An 11,955-nucleotide genomic window follows, 5' to 3' on the forward strand; every position below is an offset into this window, starting at 1 on the left:
AATGTACAACAAAGCTCTTCAAACCCGCCGTGATTACACTGAGGAGCAACGCACTTAATGTTTAATTAACATTCACAGATTTACCGAAGACACTTTTCTTTTTTTTCTTTTTTAATTGTACCGGTTCTAATTAAACGCTCGTAAAATAATAAAAAAAATGTCAGAGTTGTCAGTGTTACTTAACAAAAACGGTTATTAATATTAACAAAGATGGTTATTGTTGCATTATCACTTGTTATGAGTGTCTCTGTGTGTCTGTGTGTGTCTGTCTCAGTGTGATGTCTATGTGTGAGTCTGCGTGTATCTCAGTGTGATGACTGTGTGTGTGTCTGTGTGTATCTCAGTGTGATGTCTGTGTGTGAGTCTGCGTGTATCTCAGTGTGATGACTGTGTGTGTGTCTGTGTGTATCTCTGTGTGATGTCTGTGTGTGTGTGTCTGTGTGATGACTGTGTGTGTGTCTGTGTGTATCTCAGTGTGATGTCTGTGTGTATCTCAGTGTGATGGCTGTGTGTGTGTCTGTGTGTGTGTTTTTCTTTCCCTCAGGGGGGCTAAGGTCAGTGGGGGGGTCATAAACACACAACTTGTCACGCCCTTTGAGACTACTTGTAATTAAGCACTATAAGAATAAAGTTTAATCGAATTGAAAATAACTAAATTGTTCTTTCTTCAAGACGTAGAGTGGAAGAGGAGGAGTGCAGGACGAGAGAGGAAGAAGAGGAGTGCAGGACGAGAGAGGAAGAGGAGGAGTGCAGGATGAGAGAGGGCGATCAAACGACGCGTCTCGTGATATAATTGTCTTGCTCGCGTGCGTGCTTCGTCCAGAACAATCCGCCTAATTAGTCTGGTATCGTTATTCGTGGAAAGCTTGGAGCTGGGAGGCCGGGAATGCTAATAATCCACTAGCGGGCGTTCGTACGATGCTGACGCACAGCGCCGGTGTTCCGAGTGTGCGTTGGGGGGGATAATGAACCGCGGGGAGTCGAGGTGTCTGGGAGAGCGGAGGGGGAAGAAGGCAGCCTCCTCATCATTAAAATAAAACATGGCTGTTTCCTCGAAGCGCCGCGGGGTGAGTCTCGGGGCCTGATCCGCCTCCAGCGGAGCCTTTGATCTAGACAACACCGTGTTCCCAAGGCGCTAGGAGCTAGGAGCTAGGAGGCAGCAGAAGATTCATCTGCAGCAGGGGTGCTCAAATGGGGGCCCCTATGGGTACTGCAGGGGTCCTCAGGAAGTTGCAAAGAAAATAAATAAAGAAAATTAAATATTTTTCACCCTGAGCAAGTTTCAATCTGAATGCCAGATGATAGAAGGCTAGTTTAGGAAGCCTAGTTTAGGAAGGCCAGCTAAGGAAGGCTAGTTTAGGAAGCCTAGTTTAGGAAGGCCAGCTAAGGAAGGCTAGTTTAGGAAGCCTAGTTTAGGAAGGCCAGCTAAGGAAGGCTATCTTAGGGAGCCTAGTTTAGGAAGGCCAGCTAAGGAAGGCTAGCTTAGGAAGCCTAGTTCAGGAAGGCCAGCTAAGGAAGGCTAGCTTAGGAAGCCTAGTTTAGGAAGGCCAGCTAAGGAAGGCTAGCTTAGGAAGCCTAGTTTAGGAAGGCCAGCTAAGGAAGGCTAGCTTAGGAAGCCTAGTTTAGGAAGGCCAGCTAAGGAAGGCTAGCTTAGGAAGGCTATTTTAGGAGAGCTAGCGTATGAAGGCTATCTTAGGAAGGCCAAGTGAGGAGAGGACAAGGAGAAGGGAGAATCCTTGAAAAACAAAGTGCATCCAGAAACACCAAATTGTCATTGTCATTGTCAATGGGTTCTAAAGGGATTCTAACCCTTTTTAATGTTCATGTGTTACACTTCCTAATAGATCACAAATACATTATTATGTCCATTTAATTTACTTTCTCTCAAAAACGTTTTGTGCCGGTGAGGGGAGTACTTAGTTTGAGAACCACTGGACTCCACAGCGGTGGAAGTGAGGATGGTTTGAGATGAGTTTCATTATTAATATTACTAGAGTTTTCTCAACCTCTACTTTTAATTAAACCCATAGCAATAATGTGGAAAGCCCAGTCGATAATGTAACACATTTCTGAGCGCATAATATAATAACATTTTGCCTATAATTTTTTTCACTACGTCCGGTCACATGACAGACAGACAGACACACACACACAGGCAGACACTACCACCGTCTCCACGACAACAGCGAGGCGTCCCAGGAATAGAAACGCGAATCAGGTCGGTAACCTTAACTAACACTAACCTTAACAACCACTAACCTTAACGGTGTACTTTTGCTTATGTCATGGCTTTGTATTAATTCCAGCAACAGGCTACGCACACCTACGATATCAGTAGCATTAGCTCATTGTTAGCATTACGAATTACGACTTACCTTTGACTTAACACCATGAAAGACGATGAAGACTCACGACTTACTATAGCAAATAACGAGATTACTAACCTGAAGGCGGACATCAGAAGGCTCTCCGCCGAGCTGATAAGCAAAGAGTCTCTGTTGGCCAGCTTTATTGACTTGGCTGCCGACCAGAACCAGAGGATCGCTTCCTTGAATGCAGCTAACCAGGACACTGTTAGCTGGGACTCCTCTGCCCATCCTCGACCTTCCTCCTACTCCACTCCCGACCATCATCCCATCATCCCTCATGGACAGAAGTGGTCGTCCGAGGGCGATAGAGAGGCCCGGTCAGGGCCTCACCTCCTCGCCTGAGCCTCTCCAACCACTACGCGGCCCTCCCAGGCGACACTCCTGCCCCACCAGTCGATGCCTCTACTCTACAGCCACAGGTGGCAAACAGTGCAGGGGAGACCTGTCACACAGATGTGGGTCCAACTCTACGCTCTGAACCGCGTACGGAGACCTCCGCCTCCCGCCGCAGGATCGTAAAGGAGGCCGTGCTGAGACGCTCCGGTAGACATCCCACTTCGGCCCTGGCGGTGACCCATCCCCCTGGTCCTGACGCTGCTGGCTCTCCTCCCCACTCGTCCGCCCGGTCCCGCAGTGTGGATCCCACGCCCAGCCGGGTGGAGACCCGTGAGCCTTTACATTCACCACATCCTCTGGTTTCCCCCACCACCTTGATAGTGGGTGACAGCATCACCAGGAATATCTGTTTTTTCAATGCCACTACACGTTGCTTTCCTGGAGCCAAAGTCACATCCATCCTGGACAAACTTCCAGAGCTTATTCATTCCCTTCCGTCCTCCATACATCGAGTGATAGTCCACACAGGCTACAATGATATGGCCCGTCGACAAACCGAGCTGACAAAGCGGGATTTTAACGACCTCTTCTCTTTCTTAAAACGCTGCGGAAAGTCCGTTTTTATCAGTGGTCCCCTGCCAATCATGTCCCAACGCCCAGAGCGGTTTAGCAGACTCCTAAATCTCAATACATGGCTCCAGTCCACTTGCAAAATTCATAACTTCGCTTTTATCGATAACTTCAATCTGTTCTGGAACCGCACTTCTCTCTATAGCACTGATGGAATCCACCCAAACACTTTGGGCAGCTCGGTGCTAGCTGCAAACATACAGCATGCCGTACAATCTGCTCCACACAATGGTCCACATAGTTGACTGTTTTCAAATGACACATTCCCTATACAGACCATTATTACCGACAGCGCCTGCAATCCACCTCGCACATCTAGCCTGCACACTAGGAGGGGAGGAAGATGCGGAGTGGATCCTAGTCTGCTGCGGCGCATCAAAATGACCCGCAAGCACACTACATCTTCCACCGCGGAGCCCACCCTGCGATTGGCACTTATCAATGCCAGATCAATAACTAATAAAACATTCATCTTAAATGATTTCTTCACGTCCAGGAACTTAGATTTTATGTTTTTAACAGAGACATGGCTTCGCGCTGGCGAGCTTACAGCTAGGGTTGCCAACCGTCCCGTAAAATACGGAATCGTCCCTTATTTGGCAATTAAATGTTGCGTCCCGAATTGAACCAATACGGGACGTAATTTGTTCCGTATTTCCATAAATGTCCAATACACATGTCTGTCACACACACAAATACTAAATCTAACAATAATGATCAAAACAAAACACAGGGAATACTACGGTCAGCAAAATTGTCGCGGCGGGATCTACGCAAGACCCGCTCCGGTCATCTGTGTGTATGCGCATGCGTGTGGTGGTCACGGTTGCCTAGCGACAGACACCACACACCGGCGCTGCTCACAAAATCCGCGCCTTTTAAAAATGCCCACTACACCCGGTACTCCACCACGTCCTCAAAAGCGTAACGCCTCGTTTCCACATACGTACATTCTCGTATGCGATCCAACCGTCTCCGAACGAAAGTCCATTCATTCCTATGTGATTCTCCGTAATGTCCGTTTTTCCTCCGAGACTCCTCCCCTCCGTAAAATTTCTGTCCGGTATGTCCGTAATACACGTTCAAAAAATTTAACTTTCGCCGTCGTTTTACGGAGATACCGTATGAAAGTTTTTATGTTTTTCACAAAACATGTAAGTACCTGGCAGGCCAAACTCCTCGCCGATCTCTTTCCAAGCCTGGTTGGTTTTGTTTTTATCTCTGTATATTTCGATCCTCATGTTCCAAAGTACCGGTCTCCTAAAAACGGCCATTATCATACGTTCCCCAATCTTTTTGGCTGACCGTAAATAAATTCATGTCCGTACGTAAAACACTAGTGCCCCCTTCCGTAAATTTACGGAAGCACGGATACGAAAAACATACGTATGTGGAAACGAGGCGTAAACGCTTGCAGAAATACGGACGTGAGTGGGAAGACGCACATCCTTGGCTGGACAGCGTCAGTGGAGATGTTTACAAGGCAAGTTGTAAAATATGTCGGCGAGTGTTTTCAGTGGCGCACGGTGGGCTGTCTGACATCAGACAGCATGCAACAGGAGAGCAACACTGCAGACACGAAAGATCACAGAAGACCCAAGCGTCAGTGTCACAGTTCTTCATACCCCAATCATCTCCTGAGGTTGATACGGTATGAGACATTATGTTGTGATTGATTTCCTATCTGGTTGTGCTTTTGCCAGAACATCGCAGTGCATGGGCAGAGCCTATTTTAGTAAACTGTTGTGGTTTGATTGATGTTTAGGATGTTGAGTTTTAAAAGTCGAATGAACGACCATTTATTTAATATACAGAAGTATATAAATATTATATATGTCCACTTAAAGAACAAATCATACTAATGGATTAACAGTTAATAAATAAATAAATACATTTGTTAAAAGAAAACCTTTATTCTTTAATATACATACATTTCCTAGATTAAAAATGTTTGTAGAGCTTTCTGTGTATTCTGTGTCACAATTCTTATATTTTTGAGGAATGCAGTGTTCAGTGATCATTACATCAATTATATTATTAGTGTGGTTTAACTGTTTGGATGACCTGACTTCTTTTCGAGTGACAAGACAGGCAGCAGACAAATGTTCAATTTAATCAACAATATGTCATCCCACTCCTCCTCTGTAGATTACCGCAGCTGAGGTGACACAGGTGTACCACACAGTCACACACAGCCTCAGCTACAACCGTGTTGACTGTGCACATAAACTGAATCAAAAGATTCTCCTGGATTCAAAAATTGTAAAAAAAAAATTATAGGGAGAACAAAGGCAGAGGCAGTGGTTAAAGATGTCCTTGCTCCAAAGGCAGTTGCTGATGTTCTCAAGGCCCTAACATCAGATAAACCCCTTCCATTTTCCATTCAGACAGATGCATCAAATAAAGGCAACAGGAGGATGTTCCCCCTTGCTGTTCAATACTTGCAGATGAGTCCGCTGCTGGGATTGTAGCTCTCATGGAGCAGTCGCTTGACAAATTTGGCTTATCGTTGGATCATGTGACAGCATTTAGTGCACTGCAGACAACACAAATGTGAATTATGGAATTCACAACTCTGTCTTCACCAACTTGAAGAAGTGACAAAAAGATCTGCTGCAAGGAAACTGCCATGCCCATATTTTGCACAACACAGTGAAGCATGCTCTTGACCAGCTCACTGTAGATATGGAAAATGTTGGGCTGAAGGTCTATGCCTTCTTTTCCACATCTGCCAAACGAAGAGAATCACTCAAAGAGTTTTGTAGGTTTTGTGATGTTGAGTTCCAGGAAATTCTGCGACATGTCACAACCAGGTGGCTCTCCCTTAATCCAGCCATCACCCGGCTAATGCAAACCTGGATTGCACTGAAATCGTACTTCATCAGCCTGGGGGAGGAGTGTCCCAAACAACTTTGAGCATTGTTAAAGTTCAGTGAGGACTCAACTGAGGAAGATGGAGACATTGTGGAGGTTTACCTTCTTTTCTGCAATAATATCCTCTCTCTCTTTGAGGAAGTTGTAAAGAAGCTGGAGAGTGATGAAACCACCTGTGTTGAGTTATATTCCATAATGGAAAACTTCAAGCAAAAACTCACACAGAGACGAGATTAACAGTTCTATGGCTACTTAACTAAATTGAAGCTGCAGCGTCTCCGTCCACTTGATGCTGACATGGCAAGGGCAGATTTTACTGCATTCCTCAACACAGCACTCTCATATGTTGAGAAATGGTTCAACTTTTCGGAAGACTACTGGTTGTTCTCACTGCAACCTCTCTCTCTGCACCATGGCACCATGACCTTTACTGACATTGAGAGGGTGACCACCAAGCTCAACCTCATCCATAAAGTCAACATGGATGAACTTTATGATGAATGCTCCACAGCAAAACCCATTCTGAAGAGGCTCAAAGAAGATGCTGAAGATGAATGGAAGTCCAAAGGTGTGGCTGCCAGGTGGGTGGCTCTCTTTCGAGTAGCTGACCTGCCTAACATGCTGTCTATCACCAGACACATCCTGAGCATCCCAGCATCCACTGGATGTGTGGAAAGGATCTTCTCCAGAATGGCCAACAAATGGAGTGAATGCAGGAACAGGTGCTCCACAGAGCTCATGAGAAGTGAGCTCCTGATCACTCTCAACTTTGAGCAGTCCTGTTCAGAGTTTTACAACAGCGCTTTGAAAGACAAAGAGTTACTCAGTGCTGCAAGGAGTAACAAGAAGTACTCCTGGAAAAAGAAGTAACAGTTTTGAGGGGAGGAGTAATGTTGAGGGAAGGAGTAATGTTTTGCACTTTCTATTTTTACATAAGTGTTTTTGTTGTTTATTTGTACTGGTTTTTTTCGTAAATTTTTTCAAAGAGAGTCCCTATAGTTATGCACTTAAAAAGTAACATGAAGTTCTCAGTTTATTTAGTTTATATTTTAAGAGTTCATTGCTGCACACGCCACACAAAGAGATTTCATTCAAGATTTAATTGACTGCACTTTATAAGAGAATGTTATGTGGTAATAAAGCATTTCAAGCTTTAAGTATGACTAATTGCTTTCTTGATCAACCCTTTACTAAAAACACCAGCACAAAATAAAACATACCACTAATGCGGGCGCCCCGCCCCACAGGAGTCGGGCCCGTGGTGGGCGTCCCTTATTTTAATTTCTGAAAGTTGGCAACCCTACTTACAGCATTTGCTGAACTTCTTCCGCCTGACTGTACCTTCATTAACACCCCCCGAATTACAGGGAAAGGTGGAGGGCTGGCGTCAGTTTTTAAATCCAGCTTCCGCTGCCGCCAAACTCCGTCAAACAGCTTCTCTAGCTTTGAACTGCAACTCTTCGAGATACATGTTCAACCTCCTGTTCTATGTGCTGTGATCTACCGTCCCCCCGAAGTTTAATAAGGATTTTATCCAGGATTTCTATGACTTTGTGGCGGGAATTGTCTTGAACACAGATCGCTTATTAATCATAGGCGATTTTAATATCCATGTGTGTTGCGACTCCCGGCCCTTAGTTAAAGACTTCTTGAATCTCATTGTCATACACTAGACCTTGTTCTGTCCCATGGCTTAAATGTGTGTATTAGTGAAATTTGTGATGTGCCGATTTCAGACCATTTACCGGTGATGTTCACTCTGACTCTGCCTGGCGCTCAGGCTTCAACGCGCGCCCCGGCGCGCCGCCTGCGCGCGCTGAATCTGTCGACCGCGTCACAGTTTTCTGTCGCTTTTATTGACTCTATGCCTCCCACAAGTGACTTAGAAAATATATCTGCGGAGGAGATACTCAGTTCTTTTAATTCTACCTGCTCTAATATTCTGGACTTGATTGCACCTTTTAAAGATAGACGCCCCAAACCACGTCACTGAGCCGTGGCTCAATGACTACACTCGTACTCTCAGACGCACATGTAGGCGTGCCGAGAGAAAATGGAAGAGGGACAAACTCTATGTCTCCCTTGGGATTTTAAGAGAAAGTTTAGCAAAATACCAGAAAGCCGTTAAATCTGCGAAAACCCAATTCATATCCAACCTTGTGTCCAAAAACAGCCATAGGCCCCAGGTTCTTTTTGCCACTCAAAAAAATCTCATTAATCCCTGCAACTCTCCTGCTGTTGTGCCATCACTCCCTTTATGTGAACAATATCTTGCTTTCTTTATCGATAAAATCTCTGCAATCAAATCTTCACCTCCTCTGTCCACCGTAGATCCAGCGGCATCTCCTGTATGCCCTACTGTCTTCGAGCAGTTCTACCCACTGTCGCTCTCTGAGCTATCGCAGGTGGTTACAAAATTGAGACCTTCACAATATCCGCTAGACAGTATTCCTGCCAGATTACTGAAAGACGTGTCTGTTGGCCCATACATTTTAACGTTAATAAACACCTGCCTTTCCTCAGGCTGTGTTCCATCTGTTTTTAAACATGCCAATTATAAAAAAACACAACCTCGACCCCTCTGTTCTCTCCAGCTTTAGGCCTATCTCTAAGCTTCCCTTCCTCTCTAAAGTGTTAGAAAAAGTGGTTTTAGAACAACTGCAGGTACACCTGGATCTTAATGACATAACAGAAAAGTTTCAGTCTGGTTTTAAATCACGCCACAGCACAGAAACGGCACTTTTAAAAATCTTTAATGATCTTCTTTTAACTGTTGACTCGGGGAGCTCTGCTGCGCTCGTGCTTTTAGACTTGACTGCTGCCTTTGACACAGTCGACCACCAGATTCTTTTATCCCGCCTGGAACTCTGTGTTGGTATTACTGGAAATGTCCTAAAATGGTTCAAGTCATATCTGTCCAAGAGAACCTTCTCTGTTCATCTAGGCCAGTACTCCTCAGCTGCAGCCCCACTAGTCTGTGGGGTCCCCCAAGGCTCTATTTTATCTCCAATTCTTTTTGCGCTATATCTGCTGCCCCTAGGTTCCATTTTTAAAAAACACAACATTTCGTTCCACTGCTTCGCAGATGATCTACAAATATACCTGCCGTTAAAATCAAACAAAGAATCAACAAATGCATTGTCAAACTGTCTGAAAGATGTGAAAACCTGGTTGGAAATTAACTTCCTATCACTAAACAATAATAAAACCGAAATAATTGTTTTTGGCAAATCCGAACTGCTGGATGGCATCGACAGTGTTCTTGGTCCCCTTGCCTCCTACAGCTGCCCTTCTGTCAGAAACCTCTGAGTTATTTTCGACAATGGTTTTAAATTTAACAAGCAAATAAGCTCAGTCGTGAAGACAAGCTTCTTCCAGCTCCGACTCCTATCGAAAGTAAAGCCGTATCTCCCACCAAAGGACTTTGAAAGAGTCATTCACCTGTTCATAATGTCCCGTCTAGACTACTGTAATTCTCTATACTTTGGTGTGGACCAATGTCTGCTCCGTCGCCTGCAACTGGTCCAAAATGCTGCTGCACGTCTCCTCACTGGAAAAAGGCGATATGACCACATTACCCCTGTCCTGGCCTCTCTCCCCTGGCTTCCTGTGGTTTTTAGAATTAAATTCAAAATTCTGTTGTTTACTTTTAAATCTCTACATGGGCTGGCACCTAAATATATGTCAGAGCTGGTCTGCATCCATGCTCCATCTAGAGAAATTCGGTCAGCTCAGCAGATGCTGCTGGATGTACATAGGTGCAGACAAAAAACAAAAGGCGACAGAGCCTTCGCTGTGGCCGCTCCTAATCTTTGGAACAGTCTCCCCCTGAGTCTGAGATCTGCCCAGTCTATAGACCAGTTCAAAACGCAACTAAAGACTCACTTTTTTACATTGGCTTTTAATACAGATTAAGATTTTATTTTATCTTATTCATTGTTGTTGCTAATATGCAATATTAAGCCTTCTTGTTCTTTGTTTTGTTTTTTATATTGTATTTGTGTACAGCACTTTGGTCAACTACTGTTGTTTTAAAATGTGCTATATAAATAAACTTGACTTGACTTGACTATAATATTACAACGTATAACATTAGTTCACCACAAATTACTCTTAAAAGCAGTGCCAACATTTAAATATTTTTGAACCATTCAGTGAACCAAAGGCAACAGGCTGATTATCATTTAGGGGGCCACTCAATGACAAACAGAAGCGTCATCAACACTCCCACTGAAGTGGTGTGAGAAATACAGACTTTCTACTCCTCGTTCACATATAAGGTCATTTACATTTCCTACGGAGAAAATACTACCTCAGGGGTAGTATTATTCAGGAGATTTTCAGGGTACAAATGTCAGGATATGTTGCTCACACATACGGCCCATCAGGAGAATATCAGGACTTACACATGTGTCTGAAAGCAGCTATTTATCAATTTATGGTAACATTTTGGGAGGCTCAAGGAGGTGGTAATATTAAGTTTGAGCAACAAAGTGTAAAGGCAATTTTGGAGGCTCAAGGAGGAGAGTAAGATTACATTTGAGCAACAAAGTGTAGTCTTGTGGTGGACTCCATAGACATAATTCACCATACTGTGTAATTGACGTGTTTTCGTTCTGTGTTATAGGGACACTGTCTCTTTAAGATCACGGGATTTATGTGTTGATATGCTGGTCGGTGCGATGTTTGAATTGAACAGTTTTTATATGACCGTTCCCTTCTTCCTTTATTTTATCGCAATTTCTATAGACAGAATGTGTTACCTGGGAGATTGTGACGATGGCAGAGCCGTTATGTTTAAAAGCATAATGTCTTAGCTCGGCGAGTTTGTCGCTGCCTTTGTCTTGACGTGCGGTGTGTGCAAGCGCGTGTGCGTGTGTGTGTGTTTCCATGTATGTTTGTGCGTATGTGCGTGTGTGTGTAATGTATGCGGTGTGTATGTGCATGCATGCGGTGTATGTATGTGTATGTATATGCATGTGCTGTGTGAGTGTGGGCTGCAGTCTGCTTGGCACGTGAGTAACTAGGTTAGTCTCATTGAGATTAAAATCTATTTTACAAGAAAGACCGGGCCAAGATGGACAGCAGTACACAGTTCCAACATAAAACACAAGACATAATACAAGTTCAGTAATAATAGCAATTGTGGGGGAATGCATGGACTCTAGGAACACAATAGCAGAGGATGGAGTTGGTGTGGAGTTTGAACACAAACCGGGTGAAGTGTGAGAGCAACAGAGTTTATAATCTACTGAATTGGGAATCAGAGTTCTGGAAGGACACCAAGGGAGAGGAGGTATTAGAGAAGGCTCGGACGGCTGGGGCCTGTTGCCAAGATACTGGAAACATATTTAGAGAGAGAGAGAGAGAGAGAGAGAGAGAGAGAGAGAGAGAGAGAGAGAGAGAGAGAGAGAGAGAGAGAGAGAGAGAGAGAGAGAGAGAGAGAAAGAGAGAGAGAGAGAGAGAGAGAGAAAGAGAGAGAGAGAGAGAGAGAGAGAGAGAGAGAGAGAGAGAGAGAGAGAGAGAGAGAGAGAGAGGCAGCAGCCAGGTAGTCTGCACAGAGAACAGAGTGTTGAGGCTTTGCAGAACTTGTTTTAGTAAGCTCTTTGCTTTGAGTTTCCCTGTTGGATGGTCGTGGTTTAGGAGTGTGCTGTCTCACCATGAAGAGAATGGAGAAGTAGGCTGTTAATCTGAATTAAAAGTTGGATTAAAAGGAGATGTGTTAAACTGTCTCGTTGTTTCTGGC

General features: G+C 44.4%; 1 protein-coding gene across 1 annotated transcript in view; it reads right to left on the reverse strand.

Moving 5' to 3' along the window:
- The window catches only part of LOC132460736 (midkine-A-like), a 57,128-nt gene that overhangs the window by 6,956 nt on the left and 38,217 nt on the right, over window positions 1–11,955 (reverse strand). The window lies entirely within an intron of this gene.

Source organism: Gadus macrocephalus, chromosome 7, assembly GCF_031168955.1.
Source record: "Gadus macrocephalus chromosome 7, ASM3116895v1".
NCBI lineage: Eukaryota > Metazoa > Chordata > Actinopteri > Gadiformes > Gadidae > Gadus > Gadus macrocephalus.